Source organism: Lampetra planeri, chromosome 73, assembly GCF_965212315.1.
Source record: "Lampetra planeri chromosome 73, kcLamPlan1.2.h2, whole genome shotgun sequence".
NCBI lineage: Eukaryota > Metazoa > Chordata > Hyperoartia > Petromyzontiformes > Petromyzontidae > Lampetra > Lampetra planeri.
In genome coordinates this window covers 1,698,159-1,719,050 of record NC_136178.1, presented here as the reverse complement: position 1 = coordinate 1,719,050, position 20,892 = coordinate 1,698,159, and the positions used below count along the sequence as shown (strand labels likewise).

The 20,892-nt window shown below is 46.1% G+C and overlaps 1 pseudogene; it reads left to right on the top strand.

Moving 5' to 3' along the window:
- The window catches only part of LOC144737772 (uncharacterized), a 36,510-nt pseudogene that overhangs the window by 1,292 nt on the left and 14,326 nt on the right, over positions 1 to 20,892 (top strand).

The window sequence follows — 20,892 nt, the reverse complement described above, 5'->3', positions numbered from 1 at the left end:
CCTGCTGCTCAGCACACCCGTGCTGGTGAGAGAGGCCTGCTGCTCAGCACACCCGTGCTGGTGAGAGAGGCCTGCTGCTCAGCACACCCGTGCTGGTGAGAGAGGCCTGCTGCTCAGCACACCCGTGCTGGTGAGAGAGGCCTGCTGCTCAGCACACCCGTGCCGGCGAGAGAGGCCTGCTGCTCAGCACACCAGGCCTGCTGCTCAGCACACCCGTGCTGGTGAGAGAGGCCTGCTGCTCAGCACACCCGTGCTGGTGAGAGAGGCCTGCTGCTCAGCACACCCGTGCTGGTGAGAGAGGCCTGCTGCTCAGCACACCCGTGCCGGCGAGAGAGGCCTGCTGCTCAGCACACCAGGCCTGCTGCTCAGCACACCCGTGCTGGTGAGAGAGGCCTGCTGCTCAGCACACCCGTGCTGGTGAGAGGGGCCTGCTGCTCAGCACACCCGTGCCGGTGAGAGAGGCCTGCTGCTCAGCACACCCGTGCTGGTGAGAGAGGCCTGCTGCTCAGCACACCCGTGCCGGCGAGAGGGGCCTGCTGCTCAGCACACCCGTGCTGGTGAGAGAGGCCTGCTGCTCAGCACACCCGTGCTGGTGAGAGAGGCCTGCTGCTCAGCACACCCGTGCCGGCGAGAGGGGCCTGCTGCTCAGCACACCCGTGCCGGTGAGAGAGGCCTGCTGCTCAGCACACCCGTGCTGGTGAGAGAGGCCTGCTGCTCAGCACACCCGTGCTGGTGAGAGGGGCCTGCTGCTCAGCACACCCGTGCCGGTGAGAGAGGCCTGCTGCTCAGCACACCTGTGCTGGTGAGAAGATGACGCTGATGATGGTAGCCTCAGCCAGTCGGTGGGCCCTGTTGTGTCTTGTTTTGTCTGTTAATTCAGTGTTCTGCCAAGATTTTCGGAGTTCTCTGACAAGAGACGAACTTCTTAACATCAGGGAAACAACTCCTGTGGACTTATTGCCCACTTTTCTGCTTCCAGCGGCAGAATTAGTGGGCATTCTAGTCACAACCACGCAAGGCTTTACTCAAGCAGCAAAACGACGCCGAAGGGGTAAACGGTCGGGGGCTCTAGTACGGCTACGCAGACGCGGGATCCGAACAGTGCTTCCGAGCTTTTTCCTCTCCAACGTACGTTCACTATGTAACAAAATGGACGAACTTCAGCTACTGATGGTGAAAAACAGAGACTTTATTTTATCTTCTATTTTATGCTTCACAGAGACATGGCTGTGTGATTTGATCCCAGACACTGCGTTACAACTGGCAGGCTTCCAACTCGTAAGATCGGATCGGGACATAGCACTCTCCGACAAGACGAAAGGCGGTGGTATATGTTTTTACATTAATAGTGGCTGGTGTGTAGATGTCACAGTGATTCTGCAACATTGTTCTCCGTTCCTTGAATCATTTTTTATAAACTGTAAACCTTTCTACTCGCCTCGCGAGTTCGCGTCATTCATTTTGGTCGGAGTATATTTGCCGCCGGGACCTCAGGTTAAAGAGGCCCAACGCATGCTCGCCGACCAGATTCTAAGTGTGGAGCGAGCAAATCCAGATTCGCTGGTTATCGTACTTGGCGACTTTAACAAAGGTAATCTCAGCCACGAACTCCCCAAATACAGACAATTCATTAAATGCCCTACCAGAGAAGGGAACACTCTGGATCACTGTTACACTACAGTCAGTAGAGCCTACCACGCCGTCCCCAGAGCAGCACTGGGACACTCTGACCATGTCATGGTCCACCTAATTCCTGCATACAGGCAGAAACTAAAGCTCTGTAAACCTGCTGTGAGGACATTTAAACAGTGGACTAGTGAGGCTATAGAGGAATTGCGGGCGTGCTTGGACTGTACTGACTGGGATATGTTCACGACTGCTACCAATAGTCTGGATGAACTCACAGAGGCTGTGACGTCGTACATCAGCTTCTGTGAGGACTGCTGTATTCCAACACGCACCAGGGTGAACTTCAACAACAACAAGCCCTGGTTCTCAGCAAAGCTCAGAAGGTTGAGGTTGGAGAAGGAGGAAGCGTTTAGGAGTGGGGATAGAGACAGATTCAAGGAGTTGAAGAACAGGTTTAGCAAGGCGGTGAGAGAGGCTAAACGATTGTACTCAGAGAGACTAAAACACCAGTTCTCTGCTAACGACTCTGCTTCTGTCTGGAGAGGGCTCAGGCAGATCACCAACTACAAGCCCAGAGCCCCCCACACCACTAACGACTCCCGCCTAGCCAACGACCTGAACGAGTTCTACTGCAGATTTGAAAGACAATTGGACTGTCCTGAACTACCCCTTCCCACCCAAGAGGCCCCTATCCCACCCCACACTACAGAGACAACTATCTCCATTCAGGAGGGAGAAGTTAAAAAACTTTTCAAGAGGCAGAACCCACACAAAGCAGCTGGGCCGGACTCTGTCTCTCCAGCCACCCTCAGGCACTGTGCGGACCAGCTGTCCCCAGTGTTCACCAACATCTTTACCACCTCCATGGAGACATGTCATGTACCAGCCTGTCTCAAGTCCTCCATCATCATTCCAGTGCCCAAAAAGCCAAGGCCAACAGGATTAAATGATTACAGACCAATCGCCCTTACCTCCGTGGTAATGAAGTCTTTTGAGCGCCTGGTCCTGGCACACCTCAAAGCCATCACAGACCCTCTACTGGACCCCCTTCAGTTTGCCTACAGAGCCAACAGGTCTGTGGATGACGCAGTTAACATGGCCCTCCACTTCACCCTACAGCATCTGGACTCCGCAGCATCCTACGCCAGGATCCTGTTTGTGGACTTTAGCTCGGCTTTTAACACCATCATTCCTAGCCTGCTTCAGGACAAGCTCTCCCTGCTGAACGTGCCAGACTCCACCTGCAGATGGATCACAGACTTCCTGTCTGACAGGAAGCAGTGTGTCAAACTGGGATCACAAGTTTCTGCCTCCAGGCCAATCAGCACCGGATCTCCTCAGGGCTGCGTCCTTTCCCCTCTGCTATTCACCCTGTACACCAACAGCTGCACCTCCAGTCACCAGTCCGTCAAACTCTTGAAGTTTGCGGACGACACCACCCTCATTGGGCTAATCTCTGATGGGGATGAGTCTGACTATAGGAGGGAAGCTGACAACCTGGTGACCTGGTGTAGCCAGAACAACCTGGAGCTTAATGCTCTTAAGACCGTGGAGATGGTTGTGGACTTCAGGAAGAATTCAGCCCCACTCACCCCCATCACTCTGTGCGACTCCCCAGTCACCAATGTTGAGTCCTTCCGCTTCCTGGGCACTATTCTTTCCCAGGACCTCAAGTGGGAACTGAACATCAGCTCCCTTATCAAGAGAGCTCAACAGAGAATGTACTTCCTACGGCAGCTGAAGAAATTTAATCTGCCAAAGACAATGATGGTGTGCTTCTATACAGCCATCATTGAGTCCATCCTCACCTCCTCCATCACCGTCTGGTACGCTGCTGCCACTGCCAAGGACAAGAGCAGACTGCAGCGTATCATCCGCACTGCTGGGAAGGTGATTGGCTGTAATCTACCAACCCTTGAGGACCTGCACACTTTGAGGACCCTGAGGCGAGCGAGGAAGATTGCGGACGATTCCTCGCACCCTGGATACTCTCTGTTCCAGCTACTCCCCTCCGGCAGAAGGCTGCGGTCCATCAAGACCAAAACCTCACGTCATAAAAACATTTTTTTCCCATCCGCTGTTGGCCTCCTCAACAAGGCCAGGGGCTTAAAATGACTTTTACACTTTAAATGACTGTTACCCTTACTATAACATTTTATCTACATAATTACACCTTTCCATACTTACAACGTGTAATCTTATTTGTATTTTTGTATTTTAAGATTGTTTAATACGGCTAATTAACATTTTACATTTCGCATTTTATAAGGTCTACTTATTCATAATTTTAAAGATTTTAGCCCTTTAGTATTACTTATACTTTGTAACGTTGGTATAGTTAGAGTGTATACCTTTTATATAAGTTAAGATTCCTACTTGTTCAATGTATGCACCGTCCCGCCATAGTGAATTCCTTGTCTGTGCAAACTTACATGGCGATTAAAACCGTTTCTGATTCTGATTCTGATCTTTAAACACACCAGAGAACACACACGGGAGAGAAGGCGTTTACACTTTCACCAAATCTTCAAAGACACCAGAGATCACGCAAGCATCAGAAGATCCACCAGGAGTGGAGTCTGAAATCAGCTTGTGAAAGTCAAAGTGCCTCAATGAGTCCATCCCTCATGAAACACGAACCGGAAGAAAATCCCAGCTTGGACACTTTTAAAGATAACGAGGTGAAATATGAAGAAGTGAAGGTGAAATGTGAAGAAGTGATGGTGAAGAGCCAAGAAGTGAAGGTAATATTTGAAGATGAAGATTTAACTCCAAAATCGGACCTTCACATCGATGGAGGCAACGTGAAGCAGGAGGAGAATTCTGACTGTGAGGCAGAGCGAGGCAACTCCCAGCAGTTTGTGGAAGTGGAGGTGTGGGTGGACTTCCTCCGAGACAATACAAAGTCAAATGGGGACCCGGTAGATGTGCAAGCCAGAGACGATGTCACTCCAATAGATGCTCCTTTGTCACAGGCCTTTAATGACAAGAATGTGAAGTTGAACACTCAGTTCCTAGGTTCAATCTGCAGGGTAAGAGCGGCCAGTCTTTGTGGACCTGTGGGTTGCGTAGATCTGTAACCAGGAGCGAGAGCCAATAAGCTCCCAAGCATTCACTATGTTATCATAATTGCATTTGTTGTGCTGGCTTAATTGCCTCGGCAATTCGGAGTTTTGTATCGTATCTCGTCTCAAACACTTGAAGAGCATCCCCAAGTAGCAGCTGCCCCTGTGTGGCACAAGGTGGTGGCCCTGCACCGGCCTGCATGTGGACAAGAGCCTGTCAGTAGGGGCCGATGGTTGATGTGGCATCTCAGTTGTGGAGTTTGTAGGTAATTTTTGGAATTTGCTCAATTTTGACCCAGACACCAGCATTCGTTTTGAATGGCGCAATTGTATTTGTTAAAATGATTGTCAATAATTTAGACTGAATACTCGTCTGATGGTGTGCGTTCATGTAACATTTTGTCTATAAGGGTCAAACATTGAATAAGTCATGTTAGGATAAAGAGTGTGTTTTGGAATAACCTATAAAGATAACTCAGGTGAGACTCCTTGTTCTTATGATACAGGTCAAAGGGTACTTTTGTGTTTTCAGGAAACGTCTGCCTCTGGAGCAACTCATTGTCTTTGAAATAGGGAGCACACTCGGATCATTCATCAGTTACAAGGCATACCACTCAAAAGTTAGACGTAGAGGAGATACATTTTCTACAACACGAATTATAATTTAGTCTTACGTGTTGATGTAGATTTTGTCTAACTAGGACTAGAAATGCTCCTTGCTGATTAATATCTGGATGTTCGTAACTATCGGTTGAAACAAGCCCGGCTGCTGTTGAGACGCTGTGCACCAATAAGGGTCCACAGGTGGCTTGCACTGAATCAATGATGCACTCCCAGAAGGCTGTGCTAGTTATAGTTTGTGTAAACATTCCTTTGTTTCGTGGAGAGATCGATAAATGAAAGATGTTGTGTCTGCTGATCTGCTTCACAGCAAGGAGGTAATTTTAAGAGCACATTTGAAATGCATTTTTGGTACAGATTTGTATTCGGTTACACGGCAGAGCACATCTAGTAGATACATTCTCCACAACAACACTCATTCGAATTTTGCATGACGTCTTATATGTTGGCGAACTAGGACAAGAAATGATCCTTGCCGATTAACGTCTGGATGTTCACAACAATGGGTTGAAGCAAGCCTGACCGCCTGCGGCGTCCCTCACAACTATTTACGGCCTTGGGCCAGGAAAGTCACGAAAAAAATTGTGCACGAACGATGCATTCACGCAAACTCCCGATCCTTCGTTTTGAAGTTTTAAAATGAAATAACTTTGAATTGTATTATGTTTTGAATTAAATAATTGTATTTCTTAATTAAAGCTTATATAATTTTACATCTGGAAGACTTAATTGAAAACGAAATTTCGTGTGAATTTTCTCTAGTCGTTAAGTAGATGGCCTTACCGGGGTTCGGTTCGATGCGGACTTTCACCTGGTTGGGATCGCGGGGTGGAGATAAGGCGACACAGATCTGGCCGTGCCAGAAGACCGCCGTCTGCAGATCAATTCCACCGTGATCGAACGTCTGTCCCTGCGCCTCCGTCGTTCATGCAGGGGGTGCGTAGGTTTACAGCGCCCCCTGCATGAAAGCAATGGAGAGTGCAGCGTTCGTCAGATAAATGAAGTCGTGCGCTTATATATTTACGTATAAATTGTACACCAAAACCGGTCCACAGTTGACTTGCACTGAATGCTGCAGTAATTATATTTTGTGTAAAACATTACTTTGTTTCGCGGAGAGACTGATAAATGAAAGACGTCTTGTCTGCTGATCTTGTTCATATCTGTCTACATCGATATCCCACATTGCTTACACTACACACCACACACAGGGAAATAAATAGAAACTAGAACGACTTCTGGGGATGGGCAAAGATCGAGGAATCTCTTTCAATGGAGCGAGTTCAGTGTGTTCGATTCAACATCTCTCTGTCCGTCTGTCTCACTGTTTGCCTCTGTGTGTCTCTCTATGTTGTCTCTGCGTATCTTTCTCTCTGTGTTCCTCTTGTCTGTGTCTGTCCGCCTGTCTTGTCTGTCTGTGTGTGTCTGTCTATTAGCGTCTGTCCCACCAGAGTCAACGACTGTCAGTAGCAGCAGGCGCCCGTTCAACTCCCACGGCTACACGCCACTCAAACTTTCTCCCAACATACAAAGACAAAGATCCCCCGTTTAGCCTTAACAGACTGTAGGGGCAAGTGCTGTTAGCGAGCACCTAAGACAAAGATCCCCTGTATAGCCTGCACAGAATGTTGGGGCAAGTGCTGTTAGTGAGCACCTATTAAGGGTGGGACGGCACACGAGGGGGTGAGTGGCCAGCACCACGCCCGGCCGCCTTTGTCTCCCCAGTGGCGATGTTGACACACTGCTCCGGGTTCTCGTTTGAGGCCGAGTCGACGTAGGGGAGGCTCAGGACCGGCTCAGAAAGTCGTCACTGGCGGTGTTGGCCACGAGCGGGAATGGAACTCGGCTGTTCGGTGCGGAGCGCAGCGCTCACCACGACACTGCCGCTCCCCTTCTTCTTGGTTCTTTCGGTAGTCACGTAGAATGGAAATAATAAAATAATAAAAATAAAACATAATAAAATAATTCTCACGACGTTTCGGCCACAACGCAAGCAGCCGTCCTCAGGTGGAGAACAGGTCTGTCGAGAAGACAGAGTCTGAATGACACACCCAATTCATTCAGACTGTCTTCTCGACAGACCTGTTCTCCACCTGAGGACGGCTGCTTGCGTTGTGGCCGAAACGTCGTGAGAATTATTTTATTGTTTTATTTTTATTATTTCCCTTTTACGTGACTTTACCGAAAGAACCAAGAAGATGAATCCCTGCAGTCACGAAAGCTTTAAATCGAAACTGCCACTCCCCTCCTGTAAACTAACTTGAACTCCGACCCCGCTCTCTGACGTCACCGCGCAGCGTGACCTCATCGGCGTCAAACGCCTGGGGGCGGTGTGCCTCGCTAGTGACGTCATGTCACCCACCCCCGGTGAGTGGCGGCTCATTAACATAAGGTTTTCGTGAAAGCCGTCGCGAGTTTATTGCGACGTGTTCAGCATCCGTGCCCCATCCCTCCACGTGTGAGCCGGGCTCATTTACATAATTTATTTAAGTTACAGAGCCGCTCATTGCGGAAAGGAGTGTCTTGTACCCCGGAAGTGACGTCTCGGCTTGCTGCGCGTGGCGTCGCGAGGTAGCAGGAAGTTGCCGCTCCGCGTGTGAACTGAAATCCGAGGTGAGACATTTTCATCGTGGTGGTGGTTGTAGTGGTTGTTGTGGTGGTGGTTGTTGTGGTGGTTGTGGTTGTTGTGGTGGTTGTTGTGGTTGCTGTGGATGTGGTGGTAGTTGTGGTTGTTGTGTACCGAGGTAGAGCCCTGCTTTCTCTCTCGTAGGGATGTCAATTGAGTAGCAGCGAGCATGGAAGCGATGTCCAGGTTGGAACTTTACAACGCGGGGCCTTGCCTCCTGCCCTCGCCTGATGGTGTTTGCTTCAATTCTCTCGCTTAGTTTAGCAATCTGTGGAAGAACGTAATCAGCCAGGCGATCAGTTAATTGTGTGTTGACCGACTCTGTGTTGTATTGCATTACATTTCCAAATTTTACGAAGTTTGTTTGATTAAGTGTGCTCTCTCTCTCTCTGTGTCCTCTACTGCAGTCACCAAACCTCCAAATCTCTCATCGACACAAGGCCCTAATTATAATGTTATAATCATTATAATGTTATAATAATTATAATATGTTATAATAATTATAATAATCAAATATACTAAAAATGCCCCCCCCAATATATTGCTATAAAAACATTTTTAAAAATAATAATTGCGATGCTATGTTAATAAAAACAATTTGCTAAACCTTGGCCACGAAATCTGGACTTGTCTTCATGTAACAATGCATAGATTTCTGTTTATATGATTGCGTTGTACTTTATGAATCCCTAATCTCTGCCATTACACACTATGAAACAAGAAAAGGTAAAAAAGAAAAAAACAGAGCAATGTAATACAATACACTATTAGACATTATTGTAAAGAATAAAGACAAATTGCATCCCATGTGTTAGTGAACTTTAAAACGTATTTAAGTCAGGAAATGGCAGGAAATTACTTGTCAAATTTAGATATTTTTCTGGGGTGGGGGGGACCCCAGACCCCCTAGAAGATTTGGTCCCCCCCAATGTTGACTCCATGGCTACAGCCTTGCATTGACATGCTCATTTCTCTACCCCCCCTCTCTCTCTATTTAAGGCCTCGACACAGAGGTGTTGTTTCTCTATGTGCCTATGTGCGTGTGTCTCTCTCTGTGTGTCTTTGTGTCATCTCTGGTTATGTCTGTCTATGTGTCTCCGTGTCTGTGTTTTGTCTCTCTCTCAAATTGAGAAATCTTTGGAAGAACGTGATCAACCAGGTGGGGTGTTGACTGTTTTGTTACCCGACACTCTGTGGTATTGCATTACATTTATAAGTTTACTAGGTTTGTTTTCTCTTTCATTTGTACCTGATGATGATTGCTTGTGTTGCAATCGAAACGTCTCATGCTATTATTTAATGTATTTATTTATTCTACGTGACTTTCCTGAAAGAACCAAAGAGTATCTTGCTTAAGTTTTAATTTCTCTTCACCTGGCTCGTTACTTTGTAACTTTGTTTTTATTTTTAATATTCACAGTTTTTTTTCATGTTTTACCAGGCCACGCCCGCTTGAGCTGCTGTACTGCTCTTGATTTCATAAGCGACCTGCCCACAACAACAACAACAAGGTGAGGCTTGTCAACAGCGTGGCGGTGTTCACTCTAGACACGTGGTGGTGTTCACTCGAGACGCGTGGCGGTGTTCACTCTAGACGCGTGGCGGTGTTCACTCTAGACGTGTGGCGGTGTTCGCTCTAGACGCGTGGCGGTGTTCACTCTCGACGCGTGGCGGTGTTCACTCTAGATGCGTGGTGGTGTTCTCTCTACATGTGGAGGGGAAAACCGGGGATCGGGAAGGAAATCAACGTGACCACGGGGAGAGAGAGAGAGAGAGATACGCAGTCTTGGCTGTGTTGATTGTTCCTCAATTAATTACTTGGTGGAGTGAGGAAGCATTAATACTGAGCAGGTGAAGGTGGCCAGGTGTGGGTCTGGACACACCACCACCTGTGAACCATGCCAGTGTGTGACAGTGGTGGAGCCAGTGGGGGTGGGGTGGCACGTGTCCCCCCAACGATCTGATCGAAATCCATAATTTAGATCGGATCATTGGGGTTTATTAGTAACTAGCTTCACTACCCGGCTTCGCCCGGGACTTGGATTCTTGTCTTGGATAAATTTCAAATTTCATATTCCCTTATCTTTCACTGAAAATCCCTGAAAAAAATTGATGCTTGCAAGAAAGAAAAAAGCCGAAACACATAAATTTACCTAAATCGGATGTTTTCACTCGAGGATATTCAACCTTAATCCACTTCTACGGAAAGTCGATTTTGGCAACTCGGGAAGGGAATGACGTGGTGAGCTGAAAATAGTCGCGTTCGCTTAGAAATTCCAGACGGCATAAGCTGTGAAAATTTCATGACGCCAGAGCTCAGCGTTGGAGAGTTTTTGCTGCTTCACACAAACAAACAGATGCAATTTCTGCTTTATATTTAAGATAGCAGTTGTACCCGTTCTTCGCACGGATATGTATTGAAACTCCGAGAAGCCAATGGCTTCATTGGCCTGGAGGGAAGCGCCACCTAAAATCTCCCGGCACACTGAACAGCTGTAGAAGGACGGCGCGCGAAGAGCCATATGGTAGGGGTAAGCATTGCAGATCGCTTAACTCAGTTGTGATGCGGGTTGACACCACATACTTCATGGTCATTTACCCCCCCCCCCCCCAAAAAAAAAATGCAAAAGTCTATTTTTATACTTTTTACATAGTGTACAGTATGGAACCTATCCACGTGCCAAATTTCAAGTGTGTAGCATTTTGGGAAGTATGCTAGACATTTATAACATACACACGTATCCACACATTTCCTTTTTATATATATAAGATAAATGGGCATTTTGGGACCTCCGCCGCCACCGTGTGGCATATTATTACGTGCCAGGGACTTTATGAGAGGACAACAGTCCAAGTCCATAATTGGCAATAAGTAACGGCAAAGCAGTTGCAAGCGACTCACAGAATTGTGCGCAGTTGCATCTACAGGACACGACTTCCCTGAAGGCATCACGTTCAGCGAGCGCAATGCCGATCACACGCTTCGAATAAAAAGCAAGGGACATGTCCTTGCTTACTAACAACTCCTTACTTACTAACAACTCCTTACTTACTAACAACTATCATTTTTCATTACTGGAGGGGTTGCCCCCCCCCCATCTGAAAATCCTGGCTCAGCCTCTGAGTGTGTGACAGTGTCAAGTTTGTGTTTGCAGTAAAGTCTATTAACTCTATTGAGCATGGACGTTATATCAAAACAGTAGTTTATTTTTGTTTTCCTCTGGAACTCTTTGTAAGAATGGAGTCAGGAAGTTATCACAGCACACGTGCAGCAGCTAAAGTCGGAACTGTTCATCGCTGCAATCAAGGACATCTGTGCCTGGCTTTACACCTCTTAGTTGCGATTGAACATTCATTTATGCATTTGTGCAAAACACAAATTATTATTTTCAACACCCTTTGCTATGTCAGCTGAATTTAGCTTTCATAAACATTCATTTTGAAACCAGACAGCCAATATTGTGTGCTCGGAGTTTTGGGTTAACATTCATTTTGAAGATACGAGGGCTTCCAGGCATGTTTATGACCATTTGCCCTCTCATTGTGTGCCATAACAGCCCGTGTGATGAATTTGGGACACTTTTTCACGCTATCATAAATATATGAATAAGTATAGACGCGTAAGTCACGTGTTACTGTGTATATGCATTGATACTGATGTGTAGATGGTGTGGATATAACTTTTTCTCTTTCTGCAGCTATCGCTTCCTCTGCAGAATTGGTCTGATGGAGCAAAGGCACTCGGCGCATCTCGGTGCAAAAAGGCATCAATGCGACCGGTGTGCATACAGCACGGATTGTCCTTCAAATTTGACACGGCACCAGAGAACTCACACAGGAGAGAAACCCTTTAAGTGCAGTGTTTGTGGGAAGGCGTTTTCACAGTCAACTCATCTTGTAGCACACCAGAGAACACACACGGGAGAGAAACCCTTCAAGTGCAGAGTGTGTGGGAAGACGTTTGCACATTCATCTTATCTTGTAACACACCAGAGAACTCACACGGGAGAGAAACCCTTCAAGTGCAGTGTGTGTGGGAAGGCGTTTGCACAGTCATCTACTCTTGTAAAACACCAGAGAACACACACGGGAGAGAAACCCTGAAAGTGCAGTGTGTGTGGGAAGGCGTTTGCACAGTCATCTGCTCTTGTAGAACACCAGACAACACACACGGGAGAGAAACCCTTCAAGTGCAGTGTGTGTGGGAAGACGTTTTCAGTTTCGTCAAATCTTCACAGACACCAGAGAACACACAAGCATCAGAATATCCACAAGGAGTGGAGTCTGAAATCAGCTTGTGAAAGTCAAAGTGCTGTAATGAGCCCATCCCTCATCAAACAAGAACCGGAAGAAAATCCCAGCTTGGACACTTTTAAAGGAATCGAGGTGAAATATGAAGAGGTGAAGGTGAAATGTGAAGAAGTGATGGTGAAGAGCCAAGAAATGAAGATGAAGGTTCAACTCCAAAATCGGACCTTCACATCGATGCAGGCAACATGAAACAGGAGGAGAATTCTGACTGTGAGGCAGAGCGAGGCAACTCCCAGCAGTTTGTGGAAGTGGAGATGTGGGTGGACTTCCTCCGAGATAATACAAAGTCAAATGGGGACCCGGTAGATGTGCAAGCCTGAGACAATGTCGCTCCAATAGATGCACCTTTGTCACAGGCCTTTAATGACAAGAATGTGAAGTTGAACACTCGGTTCCGAGGTGCAACCTGCAGGGTAAGAGCGGCCAGTCTTTGTGGACCTGTGGGTTGGGTAGATCTCTAACCAGGAGCGGGAGCCAATAAGCTCCCAAGCATTGATAATTGGTTCTTTACCCTTCTATCTGGCAACAAAACTGACACCTTTTTACAAGGAGTCATGTTTGCATAGACCGCAATACCTGCAGTCATAAATACAAACAAAAGACATAACTCTGATAATGTGCACTGTCCTTGAAGTTGATTGGTCCACACCCGAGACAGCTTTCCTTAGAGCCTAGTCTCACATGGGTTGGACCAGAAGACGCCAAAAGGCGCACAACTCAAAGACAATGCACCATCAGAGTATGAGAGCTCGGGGCAAACATCTACACTATGGGGACCTCATTTGCCAGTAAAAATATGATAATTGGTTCTTTACCCTTCTATCTGGCAACAAAACTGACACCTTTTTACAAGGAGTCATGTTTGCATAGACCGCAATACCTGCAGTCATAAATACAAACAAAAGACATAACTCTGATAATGTGCACTGTCCTTGAAGTTGATTGGTCCACACCCGAGACAGCTTTCCTTAGAGCCTAGTCTCACATGGGTTGGACCAGAAGACGCCAAAAGGCGCACAACTCAAAGACAATGCACCATCAGAGTATGAGAGCTCGGGGCAAACATCTACACTATGGGGACCTCATTTGCCAGTAAAAATATGATAATTGGTTCTTTACCCTTCTATCTGGCAACAAAACTGACACCTTTTTACAAGGAGTCATGTTTGCATAGACCGCAATACCTGCAGTCATAAATACAAACAAAAGACATAACTCTGATAATGTGCACTGTCCTTGAAGTTGATTGGTCCACACCCGAGACAGCTTTCCTTAGAGCCTAGTCTCACATGGGTTGGACCAGAAGACGCCAAAAGGCGCACAACTCAAAGACAATGCACCATCAGAGTATGAGAGCTCGGGGCAAACATCTACACTATGGGGACCTCATTTGCCAGTAAAAATATGATAATTGGTTCTTTACCCTTCTATCTGGCAACAAAACTGACACCTTTTTACAAGGAATCATGTTTGCATAGACCGCAATACCTGCAGTCATAAATACAAACAAAAGACATAACTCTGATAATGTGCACTGTCCTTGAAGTTGATTGGTCCACACCCGAGACAGCTTTCCTTAGAGCCTAGTCTCACATGGGTTGGACCAGAAGACGCCAAAAGGCGCACAACTCAAAGACAATGCACCATCAGAGTATGAGAGCTCGGGGCAAACATCTACACTATGGGGACCTCATTTGCCAGTAAAAATATGATAATTGGTTCTTTACCCTTCTATCTGGCAACAAAACTGACACCTTTTTACAAGGAGTCATGTTTGCATAGACCGCAATACCTGCAGTCATAAATACAAACAAAAGACATAACTCTGATAATGTGCACTGTCCTTGAAGTTGATTGGTCCACACCCGAGACAGCTTTCCTTAGAGCCTAGTCTCACATGGGTTGGACCAGAAAACGCCAAAAGGCGCACAACTCAAAGACAATGCACCATCAGAGTATGAGAGCTCGGGGCAAACATCTACACTATGGGGACCTCATTTGCCAGTAAAAATATGATAATTGGTTCTTTACCCTTCTATCTGGCAACAAAACTGACACCTTTTTACAAGGAGTCATGTTTGCATAGACCGCAATACCTGCAGTCATAAATACAAACAAAAGACATAACTCTGATAATGTGCACTGTCCTTGAAGTTGATTGGTCCACACCCGAGACAGCTTTCCTTAGAGCCTAGTCTCACATGGGTTGGACCAGAAGACGCCAAAAGGCGCACAACTCAAAGACAATGCACCATCAGAGTATGAGAGCTCGGGGCAAACATCTACACTATGGGGACCTCATTTGCCAGTAAAAATATGATAATTGGTTCTTTACCCTTCTATCTGGCAACAAAACTGACACCTTTTTACAAGGAATCATGTTTGCATAGACCGCAATACCTGCAGTCATAAATACAAACAAAAGACATAACTCTGATAATGTGCACTGTCCTTGAAGTTGATTGGTCCACACCCGAGACAGCTTTCCTTAGAGCCTAGTCTCACATGGGTTGGACCAGAAGACGCCAAAAGGCGCACAACTCAAAGACAATGCACCATCAGAGTATGAGAGCTCGGGGCAAACATCTACACTATGGGGACCTCATTTGCCAGTAAAAATATGATAATTGGTTCTTTACCCTTCTATCTGGCAACAAAACTGACACCTTTTTACAAGGAGTCATGTTTGCATAGACCGCAATACCTGCAGTCATAAATACAAACAAAAGACATAACTCTGATAATGTGCACTGTCCTTGAAGTTGATTGGTCCACACCCGAGACAGCTTTCCTTAGAGCCTAGTCTCACATGGGTTGGACCAGAAAACGCCAAAAGGCGCACAACTCAAAGACAATGCACCATCAGAGTATGAGAGCTCGGGGCAAACATCTACACTATGGGGACCTCATTTGCCAGTAAAAATATGATAATTGGTTCTTTACCCTTCTATCTGGCAACAAAACTGACACCTTTTTACAAGGAGTCATGTTTGCATAGACCGCAATACCTGCAGTCATAAATACAAACAAAAGACATAACTCTGATAATGTGCACTGTCCTTGAAGTTGATTGGTCCACACCCGAGACAGCTTTCCTTAGAGCCTAGTCTCACATGGGTTGGACCAGAAGACGCCAAAAGGCGCACAACTCAAAGACAATGCACCATCAGAGTATGAGAGCTCGGGGCAAACATCTACACTATGGGGACCTCATTTGCCAGTAAAAATATGATAATTGGTTCTTTACCCTTCTATCTGGCAACAAAACTGACACCTTTTTACAAGGAGTCATGTTTGCATAGACCGCAATACCTGCAGTCATAAATACAAACAAAAGACATAACTCTGATAATGTGCACTGTCCTTGAAGTTGATTGGTCCACACCCGAGACAGCTTTCCTTAGAGCCTAGTCTCACATGGGTTGGACCAGAAGACGCCAAAAGGCGCACAACTCAAAGACAATGCACCATCAGAGTATGAGAGCTCGGGGCAAACATCTACACTATGGGGACCTCATTTGCCAGTAAAAATATGATAATTGGTTCTTTACCCTTCTATCTGGCAACAAAACTGACACCTTTTTACAAGGAATCATGTTTGCATAGACCGCAATACCTGCAGTCATAAATACAAACAAAAGACATAACTCTGATAATGTGCACTGTCCTTGAAGTTGATTGGTCCACACCCGAGACAGCTTTCCTTAGAGCCTAGTCTCACATGGGTTGGACCAGAAGACGCCAAAAGGCGCACAACTCAAAGACAATGCACCATCAGAGTATGAGAGCTCGGGGCAAACATCTACACTATGGGGACCTCATTTGCCAGTAAAAATATGATAATTGGTTCTTTACCCTTCTATCTGGCAACAAAACTGACACCTTTTTACAAGGAGTCATGTTTGCATAGACCGCAATACCTGCAGTCATAAATACAAACAAAAGACATAACTCTGATAATGTGCACTGTCCTTGAAGTTGATTGGTCCACACCCGAGACAGCTTTCCTTAGAGCCTAGTCTCACATGGGTTGGACCAGAAGACGCCAAAAGGCGCACAACTCAAAGACAATGCACCATCAGAGTATGAGAGCTCGGGGCAAACATCTACACTATGGGGACCTCATTTGCCAGTAAAATTGGTTCTTTACCCTTAGTGTAGATGTTGTTTGTTTGTATTTATGACTGCAGGTATTGCGGTCGATGCAAACATGACTCCTTGTAAAAAGGTGTCAGTTTTGTTGCCAGATAGAAGGGTAAAGAACCAATTATCATATTTTTACTGGCAAATGAGGTCCCCATAGTGTAGATGTTTGTACCGAGCTCTCATACTCTGATGGTGCATTGTCTTTGAGTTGTGCGCCTTTTGGCGTCTTCTGGTCCAACCCATGTGAGACTAGGCTCTAAGGAAAGCTGTCTCGGGTGTGGACCAATCAACTTCAAGGACAGTGCACATTATCAGAGTTATGTCTTTTTTTTTGTATTTATGACTGCAGGTATTGCGGTCTATGCAAACATGACTCCTTGTAAAAAGGTGTCAGTTTTGTTGCCAGATAGAAGGGTAAAGAACCAATTATCATATTTTTACTGGCAAATGAGGTCCCCATAGTGTAGATGTTTGTCCCGAGCTCTCATACTCTGATGGTGCATTGTCTTTGAGTTGTGCGCCTTTTGGCGTCTTCTGGTCCAACCCATGTGAGACTAGGCTCTAAGGAAAGCTGTCTCGGGTGTGGACCAATCAACTTCAAGGACAGTGCACATTATCAGAGTTATGTCTTTTGTTTGTATTTATGACTGCAGGTATTGCGGTCTATGCAAACATGACTCCTTGTAAAAAGGTGTCAGTTTTGTTGCCAGATAGAAGGGTAAACAACCAATTATCATATTTTTACTGGCAAATGAGGTCCCCATAGTGTAGCTCCCAAGCATTCACTATGTTATGAATTGCATTTATATGGTGCTTGCTTAATCGCCTCGGCAACTCGGAGTTTTGCATCATATCTCGTTTCAAATACTCTTAAGAGCAGCCACTAGTAGCAGCTGCACCTGTGTGGCACAAGGTGGTGGCCCTGCACCGGCCTGCATGTGGACAAGGGCCTGTCAGTAGGGGGCGATGGTTGATGTGGCATCTCAGTTGTGGAGTTTGTAGGTAATGTTTAGAATTTGCTACATTTTGACCCAGATTTCGATTTAAAGCTTTCGTGACTGCAGGGATTCATCTGCTTGGTTCTTTCGGTAAAGTCACGTAGAAGGGAAGTAATAAAATAATAAAAATAAAACATAATAAAATAATTCTCACGACGTTTCGGCCACAACGCAAGCAGCCGTCGTCAGGTGACGACCAGGTCTGTCGGGGAGACAGCGTCTGAATGAAACACCACCACGCTTGGAGCGTATATTTAAGCTGGGTTGGAAGGGGGGAAGGGCGCCTTGACAAAATTATTTGCATATCAAGAGGAATTTAGCATATATATGGGAAATGCAGGTATGTGATTAGTACTACTTGTGAAAAGCGCAGCATATAGTACGGGGTAGACCCGTGTGATGTAAGGGAAAAAAGTTTAGCTGGAAGCATATTATATTTTTTGCGACATAGAATTGTAATGTATTACTGTTAGTAGCTCAGCTTATTGGAGAGTATATTTAGTATACTGATGATACTATGTAGTTTATACTTTAGTTTTTTACGTGGTTGTTTAGTTACTGCAGCTACATACTATTAACATTCCTTCCCTTTATTAATGCTACCCCTATCCCCTCCCTTTAATGCTGCTAATCCTGTATAATGCAAGGGCATAATATGACTTTGAAAACCCCCCGCCCACCTCCTCCGCCTTTCACAAGTAGTACTAATCACATACCTACATTTCCCATAAGTATGCTAAATTCATCTTGATATGCAAATTATTTTGTTAAGGCGCCCTTCCCCCCTTCCAACCCAGCTTAAATATACGCTCCAAGCGTGGTGGTGTTTCATTCAGACGCTGCTTGCGTTGTGGCCGAAACGTCGTGAAAATTAATTTATGTTTTATTTTATTATTTTATTACTTCCCTTCTATGTGACTTTACCGAAAGAACCAAGAAGATTTGACCCAGATGCCAGCATGCAATGGCCGACTCGTTTTGAATGGTGCATTAGTATGTTGTACATACACTGTTAAGCAGATGGTGCGTATTTTTTTAAATTAGCTTCTTGTTAATAGGATGTAACCTAATGCAGTATATTTCAGTGCAGTAATTCAATGTTGTTCATATGCCTGTCAATATTTAGAATGAATACTTGTCTGATGGTGTGCGTACATGTAACATTTTGTCTATGAGGGTCAAACATTGAATAAGTCATGTTAGGACAAAGTGTGTGTTTTGCAAGTAACCTGGACAGATAACTCAGGTGAGACTCATTGTTCTTGTGATACAGGTCAAAGGGTACTTTTGTGTTTTCAGGAAGCGTCTGCCTCTGGAGCAACTCATTGTCTTTGAAATAGCGAGCACGCTCGGATCATTCATCAGTTACAAGGCATACCACTCAAAAGTTACACGTAGAGGAGATACATTCTCTACAACACGAATTATAATTTTGTATTACGTGTTGACGTAGATTTTGTCGAATTAGGACGAGAAATGGCCCTTGTTGATTAACGTCTGGATGTTGGCTACCATGGGTAGAAGCAAGCCTGACCACCTGCGGTGCCCCTCAACCATTTACGGCCTTGGTCCAGGAATGTCACGAAAATGTTTTCACACGAACGACGCATCCACGGAAGCTCCAGATGCCCTGTTTTGAAGTTTGAAAATGAAACAACTGAATTGTATTATGTTTTGAATTAGATAATTGTATTTCTTCATTCAAAGCTTATTCATTGAAAACGATATTTCGTGTGAATTTTCTCTCGTCGTTAAGTAGATGGCCTTGCCGGGAATTCGGTTCGATGCGGACTTTCACCTGGTTGATATCGCGGGATCGAGATAAGGCGACACAGAGCTGGCCGTGCCAGAAGACCGCCGTCTGCAGATCGATTCCAACGCGATCGATCGTCTGTCCGTGTTCTTCCGTCGTTCATGCAGGGGGCGCGTAGGTTTACAGCGCCCCTTGCATGAAAGTGACGGAATGTGCAGCGTTCGTCACGAAGTTGTGCGCTTATATGAAAGAGTATTGCCAGTGGGTTTTCAAACTAACTTCGTCTTACAGAAATCAATTTCGCGTGTGCCCACCGCATTACAACAATGCTCAGCTGAGCGAGGCGAGCCACGGTGGGGGGAGGGGGTCACCTCATCTTTGTCACGTGCCGTAGCTCACGTTACTTCTGCTGCGATAATGTCTGGATGTTTTCGCCTGAGGACGACCTCTCGTGTAGCGATCGAAACGTCGTGATTTATTTATTATTATTTTATTTTTTCTTCCTTCGTGATTTTACTGAAAGAACCAAGAAGAAGTATGAAAGACGTCTTGTCTGCTGATCTTGTTCATATCCGTGTACATCGATATGCCACATTGCTCACACGTTCACACCACACACAATGAAATAAATAGAAACTAGAACGACTTCCGGGGATGGGCAAAGATCGAGGAATCTCTTACAATCGAGCGAGTTCAATGTGCTCGAGTCAACATCTCTCTGTTCGCATCTGTGTCTCTCTCTCTGCCTGTGTCTCTCTATGTTGTCTCTGTGTTCCTCTTGTCTGTGTCTGTCCGCCTGACTTGTCTGTCTGTGTGTGTCTGTCTATTAGCGTCTGTCCCACCAGAGTCAACGACTGTCAGTAGCAGCAGGCGCCCGTTCAACTCCCACGACTACACGCCACTCTTGCTCCCAACACACAAAGACAAAGATCCCCCGTATAGCCTTAACAGAATGTTGGGGCAATTGCTGTTAGTGAGCACCTATTAAGGGTGGGACGGCACACGAGGGGGTGGGTGGCCAGCACCACGCCCGGCCGCCTTTGTCTCCCCAGTGGCGATGTTGACACACCGCTCCGGGTTCTCGTTTGAGGCCGAGTCGACGTAGGGGAGGCTCAGGACCGGCTCAGAAAGTCGTCAATGGCGGTGTTGGCCACGAGCGGGAATGGAACTCGGCTGGTCGGTGCGGAGCGCAGCGCTCACCACGACACTGCCACTCCCCTTCTTCTTGGTTCTTTCGGTAGTCACGTAGAATGGAAATAATAACAAATAAAACATAATAAAATAATTCTCACGACTTTTCCGCCACAACGCAAGCAGCCGTCCTCAGGTGGAGAACAGGTCTGTCAAGAAGACAGAGTCTGAATGACACACCCCATTCATTCAGACTGTTTTCTCGACAGACCTGTTCTCCACCTGAGGACGGCTGCTTGCGTTGTGGCCGAAACGTCGTGATAATTATTTTATTGTTTTATTTTTATTATTTCCCTTCTACGTGACTTTACCGAAAGAACCAAGAAGATGAATCCCTGCAGTCACGAAAGCTTTAAATCGAAACTGCCGCTCCCCTCCTGTAAACAAACTTGAACTCCGACCCCGCTCTCTGACGTCACCGCGCAGCGTGACCTCATCGGCGTCAAACGCAAGGGGGCGGTGTGCCTCGCTAGTGACGTCATGTCACCCACCCCCGGTGAGTGGCGGCTCATTAACATAATGTGTTCGCGAAAGTCGTCGCGAGTTTATTGC